The sequence below is a fragment of the Biomphalaria glabrata genome, chromosome 10, assembly GCF_947242115.1.
Source record: "Biomphalaria glabrata chromosome 10, xgBioGlab47.1, whole genome shotgun sequence".
NCBI classification, from domain to species: Eukaryota; Metazoa; Mollusca; class Gastropoda; family Planorbidae; genus Biomphalaria; species Biomphalaria glabrata.
The window spans coordinates 16176448-16190914 of NC_074720.1; the positions used below are offsets into that span (position 1 = coordinate 16176448).

The following is a 14467-nucleotide window of genomic DNA, read 5'->3' on the forward strand; positions in this document are numbered from 1 at the left end:
CATAGGGGATTTTGTGATAATTGTGATTTATTATATCAGTTAAATTGTCATTCTTCTGTTTACATGTGTTTAAATGTCTGTGAGAATGTGTTAACATGTTGTTAGAGATGTGTGTTGTCAATCAGTGTTTGTGTGAATATCTGCATGCCTTTGTTTGTTGGGGAATTACTTTTGTCTCCTTGACATTTTAAAGAATTAGCAGTAAAAAAAAATGGTTGTAAGTAATAAGGACAGCCTTTACAGAGAATTAGATGAATTACAGAAATCAGAATGAAATTTGAGCCTGTCTTTCTAGTTTCTACCCAGAAAAATGTCAGTTATTAAGAATAACAAAACAAAAAAAACAAATACAATTCATGGTAAAATGTAAAATGTAATGTAAATTTAATAAGGCCTGCAGCGGTTTAGTTGTCTACCAGCAGTTTGGTGCTTCACGTCAACGACTGTCAACAACTCACCCTCCCCCCTTGAAAATGTTGATTCAGTAGGCCTATGTCTGTAGCACATAATTTACGGATGCAAATCATCAAAGTTGGATGTCTTTAATTTCGAAACAATAATCAATGCATTCAGCAAGGAAAAAATCAATTATCTAGCAAAAGTAGGCCTAACTGTACACCAGATGTGGAAAGGGTTTGACTCAGTGGCGTCACTAGGCAGGTGCGGGGGGGTGCGGGGGACACCCAAGTCGAAAAACTCCTCCCTGGAATCTCTTTCACAGCTTCGTATCAAAGAAACAACTCCTCCCTGGAATCTCTTTCACAGCTTCGTATCAAAGAAACAACTCCTCCCTGGAATCTCTTTCACAGCTTCGTATCAAAGAAACAACTCCTCCCTGGAATCTCTTTCACAGCTTCGTATCAAAGAAACAACTCCTCCCTGGAATCTCTTTCACAGCTTCGTATCAAAGAAACAACTCCTCCCTGGAATCTCTTTCACAGCTTCGTATCAAAGAAACAACTCCTCCCTGGAATCTCTTTCACAGCTTCGTATCAAAGAAACAACTCCTCCCTGGAATCTCTTTCACAGCTTCGTATCAAAGAAACAACTCCTCCCTGGAATCTCTTTCACAGCTTCGTATCAACATGTCCCAAACCTTCTGAATTTAATAGTGTTAGACTTATAATTTTCCTATTATGAGAAAATGCGTTGTAGACGCCAGGAGAAAGAGTTTCTAAAGAACAGAAATGTACAAAAATGCTTGGTGGCCGGGACTTTGCCCCAGACAACTCTGAGCTTAAGGAGCTTTCCAAACATCTTTTCTGACCGGTTGAGTGGCGAACGTAACATGCTTTATTGTAATATATTTAGAAACACATAGAATTAAGCCCCTCGCATGTCATTAGACGTATATGGCTGCAAGTTCTCTCCACAGAAATCAGTCTAAGGCGACTTTCACAACCACTTCTCAGCTGGTGCCCACGAAATTCAGGACTTCAAAAAGGTGTGACGCCATGACGTGGACGGCCATGTTTTGCATTCATCTTTTTGGCTTTCATGTTAAGGCTGATTTTGGTAAACGTGTCTCGTCTTGTCTAATGATATTTCTCACAAATGTCAATCGAAGTTCTGTCGCCACTTTTCCTTAGACGGTGAATACCTATGCGGGAAAATGATAACATTATCTCGGTATGTTATTTGTAGGATCCTTCTCAGCCATCAAAGACGGCGCCTGCTTTCCAATCCGACATGCAACATCATGATATGCATCTCCATCACTTGAGATAACACTGTCTAAATAGGTGAACTTCTATTTGTTCAGGATCTGTATGGCCAATGTTGATTGGGTAGGGCCTACTGGGTAACTTGCACCCAATATGCATAACTTTGATAGCGTCTTTATCCATCTTATTGTGTAAACATTTAATTATATTTCAAAGTAATGCTATGTCGTCAGGATGGCTGCCTGGTTGTGCGGTTTGCGCGCTGGAGTGTCGTTCAGATTTATCGGTGGTCCAGGGTTCAAACCCTGCCCGCTCCCATCCCCCGTCGTCCTGTGGGAGGTTTGGACTAGGAAGTAATTATCTTCAACTCTGAAGGAAAATCCGAGACATGTAAAACATTTTTTACAAAATCCAACTCGGTTTGGTTTACGGCATGGGAACCCGAATGGGATAAGATGCACCCTAATCTCATATTCCTCTCGATGTTGAATAATTCCAGCGTCTGTTGTGACACAGCAGCCTGATTTGCTTTAGACATGGCGCTGAATTTGGACAAATTGTTGCGAGATGCCTTATTCTCTTTCTATTTTTCAGAGTGGTTCCGATGGACGCTATCAAACTTTTATAAATCTACAATACAGGTCAACATTCTTTGTTGGCATTCTAGGCTTTGCTCGACGATGTTTCGCAGGACATAAACCTGTTCAGTACTGATTTATTTTTTCAGAAGCAGCTGAGAAACACTAGTATAGTTTAAAACTTTTTCCGCAAGGAGTTCTTAAATAATCTCTAATAAAAAAAAGTTTAACTCAATTTGTATCAATTCAATAATTGTACATTTTCAATTCATATAGGCTAATAACTTTTGATAAACAATTAAAAAAAAATAATTGTAAAATAGAATCAAAAACTATTTCCGGGTGTAACCAATCAATGAATTATCTTACAGTTTTATTGTTCAACATAAAGACACAAAATAAACAATAGATGTTTGTTTTTTAGGGAGATATTTTTTTCCTTTGGGAATGTGACACCCCCAACTTCCCGCACCGGTTGACACCGACTTTGACTTTTTGTTTTTCAAAGACAAATGTTTAGATAACTAGACTGTAGATTATACTATTTGAACCATATAATCTAGGTCTGTTGTTTGAACATCTAAATAACTCTTAAATTAAAAATTTAAGAAACATTACTCTGTAAGATGTTTAGTATTATTCTTTTTATTACTTATACAGCAATAGCGTCCCCTTTATGAATGTGAATGGTATGATCGCGTAAGAGGTTAAAGGTTAAAGGTCTTCCAGCTGGACGATACAGGTCATTTGGTTTTGCTTTTTGTTTGTCTTTCTTACAACAGTATGTGGATTACATAACTGAATTCAACAAATGCCGGTTGTTAATTCGTGACATGGTTGATAGATCTAGATAAAAATAATTAATATAGAATCTAGATTATCAGACTATTAAAAAGAACTGATAACTTCAACAGTGATTAATTTAACACGTTTACGGTTCACATTACTAAGTAAGTCGTCTAAGTCTAAGACCTAAGAAGACGTCTTAGTCATTACTAAATTACTTAAAGTCAAAGTTAGTAGTTAAATAGTTAATAAATACTAAAATTGGCATAATAAGGAGGCTAATAATCTAATATATAATAATAATAATATTATATTGACATTGATAATAATAATATTGTTAAAGTTTAGTTATAGTATTTATAGATCTACCAACTTATAGGGCCTATAAATATAGATCTAGATTCTAGATAATACTCTACTCTAGTATTAGTCACTATAGTATACTATTTGTATTGCCCATATGAATATGGCCATTATGGGTCTACTTTTAGAAATTAGAATTTATTAGAATAATAAGATCTAGAACTAGATTTACTTTTAATTTTAATATTAATTAATTATTACAACTACTAGATCTAGAATCTTATAGGACATACTAACAAAAATCTATCTAGATTCTAATCTAGATCTATATTTCTATATTCTATATACTTATATAGTATACAGAGGTCTAGTAATCTAGAGAAATTATATCTAGAATTAGAGTATTACTAGTATTAGCTTTTTTTTTTTTAGAGATCTAGATTAAGATTAGAATAGATTATAGAACTAGATACACAATTTATGCATAATAATTTAAGTAATCACTTATCGTCTATCATCTTTACTTTAAGTCAATTAAGTAATTATGATATTAATAACCATAGTAGGCTACTTATGTTAAATTATATATATCTAGTAGTAGGGTCTAGACTCTAGATCTATAATATATGTCTAGTTCTATATAATAATATGATATCATTTAATTTGAAAATCTAGAAAAGAGGAAATAGTAAGTAGATATCTATGGTTGAACGGGAGGGGGGGGCTAAAGCCCCTCCCAATCGGCCAAACCTGGCAAATTTAAGTTGAGATAATCACACAATTTGTATACAAATTCTTCACTTATGATAATAGACTAATTATTTATATTTCTTTTAGCAATATTTAGATTATACCTACCCTTTCAGTGGGGGAGGGGGGCAGTTCCATTTTAATGATTTTTTATGGAAAAACAAAATTAGTTTAACATCTAATTTTTATATTTCTCTCTGGTATGTTGGGGTGGGGAGATAAATCTAGTGCTCTCCCCACCCTAACCTTTTGAGTGGGGGGAATTTTATGCAGAAATCATATAGTCTGTGAACAAAACCTCTATATAATATAAGCTACTTATCAACATTTGAACGCATCAGTATATTATGTCACACTGCACTCTAATATCAAATTAAATCATTAATAAATATATAAATTGAAAGAGTGTGGTCAGTACCAGAATAGACTGTGTGGGAGGGGCGATAGATACAATCCCATCCACCCCCAACAGACAGATCAATATATTGTTTGTGATTTTAGTAAAGAAATTTCAAAATCTTTTCATACTCAAACATGACTGTTAAAAGTTAAAACATAATAGTCAAATATGGCGAGTCTATGTGTTGATCATGATTTAAAATTGACATAATTATTTAAAGAAAGACTTTGTTTTGAATTTAGAATTCATGAGAAACTTTAAAGTATAAGTGTAACAATTCAGATGAGTTCTGAACCCAAAGATTTTTTTCCTAGTCGCCTTTTCCCACCTTTACTCAATCTGAGATTTTTCTATTATTTTAATAACTTTATGATTGTACACAATTTATACTTGAACCCTAAACATACACAAAATTTTGAGTAGAATCTAATTGGTCTACTTCATTTCTCCTCCTTCTTCCAAAATTATTTTGTTCAGAGCTTTCTGTTGGTGTCTAATATTTAGAATTCTTTCTTTTTGGTTCTTCTGACATCAGTATGTTGTTACCAGTTGTTGACTTGTAGCACCAAACTGCTGATAGACAACTTAGCCATTGTATGCATAATATACCTTATGTAATAAAACTTCAAGAGTCAGGTCTTCTTGACATGTCACAATAACCTAAAAGATATATTTTGGCTTTGACAATGCCTCAAAAGGGCTGATCATGATTGTGACTCTTGCACAGACATTTTCATTTGTTCCATGTTCTGTGAATGAAATGTATAGTAGCATATAGAAACTATATTTCTGTTCTAAATAGCTTTAAACTACATTAGTTTTAGGAATGAATTTTTAAGGCAGTTAACTAATAGTTGAATGTTCAAAAAGCTTTTCATTTTGTTTTTCATCTCAAGTATTTTCAATTATCATTATAATCATGCATTCAGAATAAAAGAACCAATTATGTCCTTAGATATTGAAGTTGAAGGTACAGATGTAGTAGACCTTCTCATAATTGTCATATTTGTGTTGACATTTATCCTGTGTATCCAATCTTTATTGTGTGTTCATCAAGGGTTGAGTTTGCACTCTTTTCAGACCCTTGGCCTTAGGGAAGGATTTTATAAAGATGTCAGGAATGAGAGATTGGCTCATGTCAGGAATGAAAGATTGGCTCATGTCAGGAATGAGAGATTGGCTCTTCACTCTTTATCAACTAAATGATCATTGTAAACATGACTCTTTGAGCCTTACCAGTGTACATCCTTTTAAGGGTGACCAGATGGCAAAGCCCATGAGAGATTCCTCTATATTCTGTAATATACCACCACTACCTGTGATTTAAATTACAGTCACCACAGTGTACTTGCAAGGGAGTCTCCTGGAGGAAATGTATTTTTTCCAACCTTTCTGCCTATCAGAGTTGCTGGGTTTTGGAAAAATTGCCCTCTGTCTTACCAGAAAATATTTTTTTTTCTTAATCATCAACAAACCCAGATAAACTGACAACCTTCTTTGATATACTTATTCTTTTCTAGTTGAAATAGAGTTAAGGATTTTTTTTCCAAATGGTTTCGTGGATGGAAGAGATCTAGATCCACTGGTTATGACTAATTTTTGTGTGTCTTACTTTTAAACAAAAGCTCAAACATTTACTACAAAGCAACATTTTCAATATCTTTTTAGGATGTATAGATGAAGAAAATGTTTACTATATGATACATAATTTAAAAAAAAAGATGATCTTCCTTTAGCACAGAATAGAATTTCTATTTTTTTCATCTACACATTCACTAACAGAAGTCAATTTAACATTAGAGACATCAGAACTGGCATTGTAACAAACATGAAGATTTTAAAAGCTGTCACAGTAAACAACTGTTAAATAAGATAAGATTTAAGATAATTTTTATTGATCCAATCTAATGGAAATTCAGTTTGACAACAATTGACAAGCTCAGCAAAACTACTGTACAAAAACAATATTGATGAAAAATTCGAACAACATTCACACACGAAACACATAGGCCTACACATTCACAACCAGCGCTTTATGAATTTCACTTCTATGTACTTCTCGATGACGACAGCTGATCTTGTAACACTCTGACCGAAAGTGGGATAATGGAGTTTTCAAATCTTTCAGTTTTAGTCCTAATGGAAAGGAGACGACCACTTCGTTCAGATCTTATGTAACAGTGGTTTAATGGGTTTAATAGTGGTTTAAATACATTTATGCTTAACAAACCTGACAGTTTTTGTGCCTATATCTTCGACTGGTCTATGTTAACAAGTGTTGTTTTTTAGGTCTTTTAGTACTCACTAATAAATTTATTCAAAAATGTAACCAACCAGCATGCAACAGACATGACTAAAGCACACTCTGCATATTTCAATGTAAGCATTTTACAATCTTTCCATTTGAAAACCCTGATATATCTTCCCTTTGTAGTTGCTATCTTCAATAAGAGGTTCCAAGTTTTATCCTAGGCCAGGGGTCGGCAACCTTTTGAGTCGAAAGAGCCAAAAACGACAATTTACCAAATTTTAAAGTTTTTAAAGAGCCGCCACAAATTTTTTCTTGCCAACAATAAATAGTATTCACACAATTAATTTTTAATTAAAAAAACAACGATTATATTAATTCATATATACGTTTTTTCCACACCAAATAAGATAATATATATATATGGTTTTATTTGATTATTATTTTTTCTTTCGGTAATAACTAAAGCAGTTCAACATTTACTTACAACACTAACTTGTACTTCAATAACAAACAATTGAGAAAATTCAATGGGAGGTTTGCTTTGCATGGTTTTAGAAAGTTTGGATAGGATACATTAGGCTCATAACTGGTTTTTAGTTTTAAACACGACTCTAAATTTTCATTTGTTAGTTGACTTCTTACTGTACTTTTATTTATGTACGAATATAACACTTGCACGAATATGTCGATCCGAAGATACTCAGTACTTCAAATGCCAACTTCACCTCACTCTAGCATTCTGGAAGACTATTCCATACGTCGAATATAGGCTCAACTCAAGACATTTCTTTTAAAGTTGTCAAAGTTGTTGCGTAATGTACATACATTTCTGGACTTCCAAATTTTTCAACTTGCTTTTTGACTCTGTAAATTTTCCACTCCACAAAGCATTACTTTTTAAATCGATCAATTGATTTTCTAGAGATCCAGAATCAATTTTAAATGGCTCAATGTGGATTTCTTTATGATTTGTGTTGAGAGGATTTAATAGGAATGCTAGCATAGTTTTGTTGAACTACTCAAATCTGTCAAGAAACTCATCTTTGATTTTTTTTTATAACTGTGCTGAAGTAATTTGTGTCAATAGTTGCACTGGTTTTATCGCGAGACTGCTTTAGACATTGAAAATGAAGTAAGTGCATAACTTCTGCAAAAAAAAAATATTTTTTTCTTCAAAATAAACTAATTCTTCTACCAAAACGTAGCCTGGGTTTTACTATCCTTGTAGTTTTAGACTCAGCTCATTTCCTTTCGCTCTTACTTCCACCATATAGTACAATTTTTGCAACCATTTGTCGTTCTCTTATTCAGGGTGATTAATGCTTTTTCATTTAAGAATGTATTTCCATCTCGTTAAAGAGTTCTTTTAAATGACGATGGTAGAGTGCTTTTGATAAGATGATGTTTACTATCTTGATTATCAAATTTATGACTTCAACTATTTCGGCCATAAATGTTTGGGCACAAAGCGCTTCTTCCTGTATGTGAAATGTAAGAATTTGGTGGTTTATTTGGCTCGAAGAATCGTTGTTGCTCCTTAATTTTTCCTGTCATACTTCTGGCTCCATCAGTTGCTGTTTAAAGGATTTTATTTAACTCGATCTTATTGTCTTCAAGGCATGTCTGCACGGCATTCGCTCTATCTTCCCCTCTAGTTCGTCATGAGAGTAGCAATCTTGGAAGATCTTCTTTTGGACCTTGGGAAGGCATATATACCAGACAAAATGGGCAACTTGTGCCGTGCCTTTTAGGCCGCAAGACTAGCAAGTGATATGGCAGAAGAAAGTTGAATATCTTCCACCTGCAAATATGTTACATTTGAAGATATTTTAGCTATTCTATCTTGTACTGTTTTAGCGGATAGTGGCATAGCTTTGACTTTTTTTTTCAAGGTTTCTGTTTTTGTTGTTTTGTTGAAATCACGAAACTGTTCTTCAGACGCACGTAGGAAGCAGTCTTTGACATACTCACCATCTGAAAATGGTTTGCCTTTTTGTGCAATTTCTATTGGTACCGCAAAGCTTGCCAGATAAGCATTACTTGTAGATGTTTCTAACTTTGAGAAGATCATTCGCTTCTAACTCATTTACTTAAAACAACAAACTATACGTCGCAGCCAAAGCACGCAATGAAGATACCATTTCGTCTTGCGTCGAAAGCGAATTAAAACCTACATAGAAACATCCGACCATGGCGTCATTTGAGAGCTTCCGACGACTGACGACATGTGTAATGGGGGGTGGTATAAGGCTGATAGATAGAATCGGTGCCTTTTCTTGGTTAAAAGATTCAGAACTATTTGAAAAATGTTTCGATAAAATAAATAATATATTTGCGTATGGAACTAAAGAGCCACAGCTTCACGTCCAAAGAGCCGCATGTGGCTCGCGAGCCGCAGGTTGCCGACCCCGGTCCTAGGCTAGCATGGTGGCCATCTTGGATTATTTTCATGATAAGCAATAAAGATATAAACTTCTCTCTTCCAAAGCCCTTAAGTTGTGCACAATGTCACGATGCAGGTCAAGAGCATGTGTCATCCTTGATCTGTTAAAACAGGACTCAGCAAGTCTGTGACAGTAAAAGATATACAGTTTCCTTTTCCTCCCAAAAGTTCTTCCACCAAACAGTTCTCAAATCTTCTTTGCCTGGTTTAGCAGCTTTTTAATCTTCATTCCATTTGGCTCCAGGTTTTTTTTTTAATATATCTACTACTTGATTTTGTGTTTATTAGATTGATGCCTTTTTAATGATACACTATTTCATAACATCATTGTTATCTAAAACAAGTGTTGGCCTGGCAGGCTATATAGTTTTAAAACATAGAATAATAACATTTCTAAAGGCCATAGACAAGATTACAAACAAATATAAACTACAGATAACAATATTTATGTAAGTAAGTTACCAATAATTGGGGTTACTATATTGATTTATTTTATGAAAAAAAAAAATATATATATAATGTGTTAGACATTTGTTTTCTCAAGAACATGTGAACTAGCCTCATGAACTATGACCTAGTTAATCATCCTTGAACTTCAGATATTGATAAAACATAGCAGTGTTACTTGTGTACTTATACCGAAAAAAAAAATATTGATCTTCATGTCTGCAACTTTGTACCAGGTTTTCATGTTTAATTAGGTCATTAACTGTTCAGTAAAAGGGCAGAATATGTGCTCCTTCAGCACACACACACATGCACACAGGCACAGGCACAGGCACACACACACATGCACACACAAAGGGCATATATATCTATATATCTTCACATGAGCGTAGCCAGTATTTTTTTAGGGCCAGGAAGGGCTCAAACCCCCCCCCCCCCGCCCCCTTCCTATACATATATTTTTTTGAGTTAATAGAAAGACAGGGGGAGCACTGTGAGCTTCACCAGTGGTGTCTGCCCTGTCACCAAGCTTTATTTCTGGAATTTGAAACAAAAGATGCATACTCTGAGTCTATAGTGCATTATTCTGCTACTCTTCTTAAAAATTTTACATTTAATGTCAAATCTGCTATTTAATGGAGCCCAGAGACAGGTAGAAACAGATGGTTTAGTTTATTATTTGAGGGAGGAGATAAACCACAAAACCCTTTTTGTCTGCGCTCAAGAAATTTAGTAATTGTAGTTTTGCTTTTCTTTTTTTGGAAAGGAGGGCTAAAGTAAAAAAAAAAAAAAACCTTTGGCTACGCTCATAGAATTTGCTTTAGTTTAATATTGAATAGGGGGTTTTTAACCTCAAAACTCCCTGGAGGATGGTTTTTAAACTCAAAACTCCCTGGAGGATGGTTTTTAAACTCAAAACTCCCTGGAGGATGGTTTTTAACCTCAAAACTCCCTGGAGGATGGTTTTTAAACTCAAAACTCCCTGGAGGATGGTTTTTAAACTCAAAACTCCCTGGAGGATGGTTTTTAAACTCAAAACTCCCTGGAGGATGGTTTTTAAAATCAAAACTCCCTGGAGGATGGTTTTTAAAATCAAAACTCCCTGGAGGATGGTTTTTAAACTCTCAACTCCCTGGAGGATGGTTTTTAACCTCAAAACTCCCTGGAGGATGGTTTTTAAAATCAAAACTCCCTGGAGGATGGTTTTTAAACTCTCAACTCCCTGGAGGATGGTTTTTAACCTCAAAACTCCCTGGAGGATGGTTTTTAAAATCAAAACTCCCTGGAGGATGGTTTTTAAACTCTCAACTCCCTGGAGGATGGTTTTTAACCTCAAAACTCCCTGGAGGATGGTTTTTAAAATCAAAACTCCCTGGAGGATGGTTTTTAAACTCTCAACTCCCTGGAGGATGGTTTTTAACCTCGAAACTCCCTGGAGGATGGTTTTTAAAATCAAAACTCCCTGGAGGATGGTTTTTAAACTCTCAACTCCCTGGAGGATGGTTTTTAAAATCAAAACTCCCTGGAGGATGGTTTTTAAACTCTCAACTCCCTGGAGGATGGTTTTTAACCTCAAAACTCCCTGGAGGATGGTTTTTAAACTCTCAACTCCCTGGAGGATGGTTTTTAAACTCAAAACCCCCCCTTGCCTATGCTCAAGGAATTTGGTGACTGTAGTTTACTTAATTTTTTGTTTTATTGAAGAGGGGTTTTTAACCTCAAAAACCTCTGGAGGGGGAATTTTAAACTCAAAACCCCCCTATCAGCTTTGCCGAGGCAAGTGAAAGTTTAACTTTTAAATCTCACCTACAATAAACAAAATTAAAGTAAGAACAAAAAGAGTATTCAAAAAATACCCCCCCCCCCCCATGCAGGGTTTGGGGTGGTTTAACCCCGAAAACTCCTCTTGATTATGCCCATGTATCTATATATATTTCTCTCTCTCTCTCTCTTTATATATATATATATATCTAAGAGAGATAACATATTTTCTACATTGCTTTTAGAGATAAAAATAATACATTTCACAGAGTAGAGTATATACAGTATATTTGCTTATCAAATGACACATTTAATCTGTATCATGAATCTCACTGTGTTTCTTTTGGTGACTGACTTTGTACATGGACATATTCATTCTTACATCTCTCTTCAACGCTATAAGAGGCACACATTTTTCCAAGTAAATAATATTTGTAAGTCAATTACATTTTTTATCATCAATTTCTTTGAGAGAATATAAAAAGTGCTGTTCATCTGAACATGACATTTAATGACACATAGATACAATCATGATCTAGTTTCAATCATGGCCACTCAATAATTTTCTTCAAAAAAAATTTATATTAGAAGGGATGGTGCATACCATTTATCTAGTAATAAATAGTTGATAACATTTTTTTTTAGTTTAATTATTGGGCCGACCTTTAACCCTAAAAAAATATCTTTTACATCCAGACCTTTTTTTTTTAAACAAAGGGGAATAATTCCTTCTGTGATATTAACTTTTTTTCAGATTCTAAGAGACACTGTGGGTAGGAATGGATATAAATGGCCAAATTAACAATTTGTGTTACATTAGGATACATAGCGAGTAGAATTAGAACAGGTTTTATTTAGTGTGTAGTAATCTAGAACCAAAAAAAGTTGCTATGGTTAGACTGAAAATTAAGGCAAGTTTAGCTTAGAGACTAATAAGAACGAGGAAAGCTAGAAACTGAATAAAAATTAGAACAAGATACAACATTTTCACCTGTGCAAATAAACATTGTAAGTTGTCTGAAAATTCAACCAACTGTGAGATCTTGCCTTGAAGTCTCTGTCAGATCTAACAGCTAGCATAGGGAATGACTTTTTAACTTTATTTAAATCTGGGAAAATATCTTTATTTTTTTTTTAACATTCTCTGTTTTTTATTTCATTTCAGACTTTCAATGGTTTATGTTGACTGCCAGAAGTGTCTTGAACCAAACAATGTGCTTACAGTTAGAAACACTACACATTTGAAAAGCATTGCTTCCCTTGTCTTGTACTTTGTTGAGTTTCCTCCATGGCAAGTGGCTAACCTTTTGTTTTCTATGAACGATATGGACATTTGTGTCAAGTGTGCAACAAGCTGGTGAGGAAATCAAACAACAGTTTCTGTGTTGCTGTGTTAAAATTCTAATGTTTGACTTCTGAAGTATCCAAAGCTACAATTTAGTAATTAGAATCATCTACATTATTACCTAGACCACTTTAAAAAAGTGTTTGAAAATCCGAATGATATTTGTATCTCCAACTGAAGCTGATTACTTCCCCTGTACTTGATAAATCTTTTGTGACTGCAATAAAAATGTGCAGTACTATGTCTACAAGTGCTAATGGAATGTCGTTATGTACAGACTCTACAGCAGCAGCCTCCAGTTCAAATCAGTACAACATGTACCGCTACATGTACAACAGCCCTCGACGTCCTGAGGGTGTCCACCAGCTGCTCTGGCACAAGGTAGAAATGCTGCTAGTCTACACTTGGGTTCTCATCCAGACATTGTTTCTTATTGCAGGGCTGGCAGTACTCCATTTCTCCACCTTCTCAGTCATGATGTGCTATCTTATCAATGGAGTCGTCAAAGGGAGAAGAGAGTTTTTACCACAGAAATGAACTTTGTTTTGCTTGGAGAAACTATTTACATTATGTACCAAAGTGTTTCACTTTTCTTTTATAACATTAACATATTGGATGAAGTAGTAATTATTTCAATCTAGAAACATATTCAAATTTAAAAAAAAACTCTACTGAAATATTTTAAAAAATAAGTTGTTGATTTTATTATGTATTAAATATTATCAACAATATCTGCACTTAAGTATTCAAGATGAAGCTCTGAGTGTTTTAATGATTTTTTTCTTGTTGACTTAGTCAAAATGTATTTTTTTAGTCATTACAAATTAACTTTTACTTTTGGCTAACTAGGTTATTTTTTCCCTTCAGTAAGCCATAGTCATATATATAAATATATATGTATATATATCTCAGTGCACTGCCCATTCAGTGTCATTTTCTTGAAGTCATGTTATTGTGGCTATTTGAGTTGGATAATGTTAACTGATAGCGATTCTAATACACAAAATATTAGGTGTACATTTCATTGGAATTGGAAGTGGTTGCTAGATATCACTTAGGAAAGTGTAGATACAATTATTTAGAAGAATTCAATCTAAGACTTATTTGTTGTTTCTTCCCTTTGAAAAGCTTTTAATTGTTTCTATTCTACAGTTTATAATTGTCCTGAATTCTAGGCGTCTGCTGAAAGCTTTTGCATCACTTTTGTCAGTGTTAAAAATTAATTGCAACATTTAACAAACTTGCAGTCCTTTGCAATGTAGTCAGTGAGACTAAATACATGGTGGGTTGAGGGTAATTACAAAAATATCAAATCAACAATGAAGAAATCATTTTTAATGTTGTATTTTTCTAAGAATTTTCTATTGATGTAAATGCATGTCTTAATGGAAATGATAGAAATAAAATGTTGTAGTCTTTGTTTTATTAGTTTCAATATTTATTCAACTCATAACTTTTTCTTCATTGCATTGAATTTAAATTTTGTAAAAAAAATAAATAAATAAATTATTGAATAAGGTAAAAAAAACACATTTCGAATCAAAAGTTTAACATAGAAATCATTGTACAGCCAATAAGATTTGTTTAGGCTCTTGACTTTTTTTGTGTTCATGTGTTACTAGATTTTTGACTCGTCTGCTTTGATTTGTCTTTGCACAACTGATCTTGTTGCATACATTTTAATATTTACTTTTCAGTTGAATTTACTTTTGTAAAAAATAAATGGCAGATTTTTTAGA

The 14467-nt window shown here is 34.0% G+C and overlaps 1 long non-coding RNA gene across 1 annotated transcript; it reads left to right on the forward strand.

Annotated features, from left to right (window-relative positions):
• Nucleotides 1-2990: 2990 nt before the first annotated feature.
• On the forward strand, nucleotides 2991-14467 carry LOC129928731 (uncharacterized). Its single transcript, XR_008780220.1, has 2 exons — nucleotides 2991-3192; nucleotides 12549-14467. It is a non-coding gene; the product is annotated as an uncharacterized LOC129928731 (long non-coding RNA).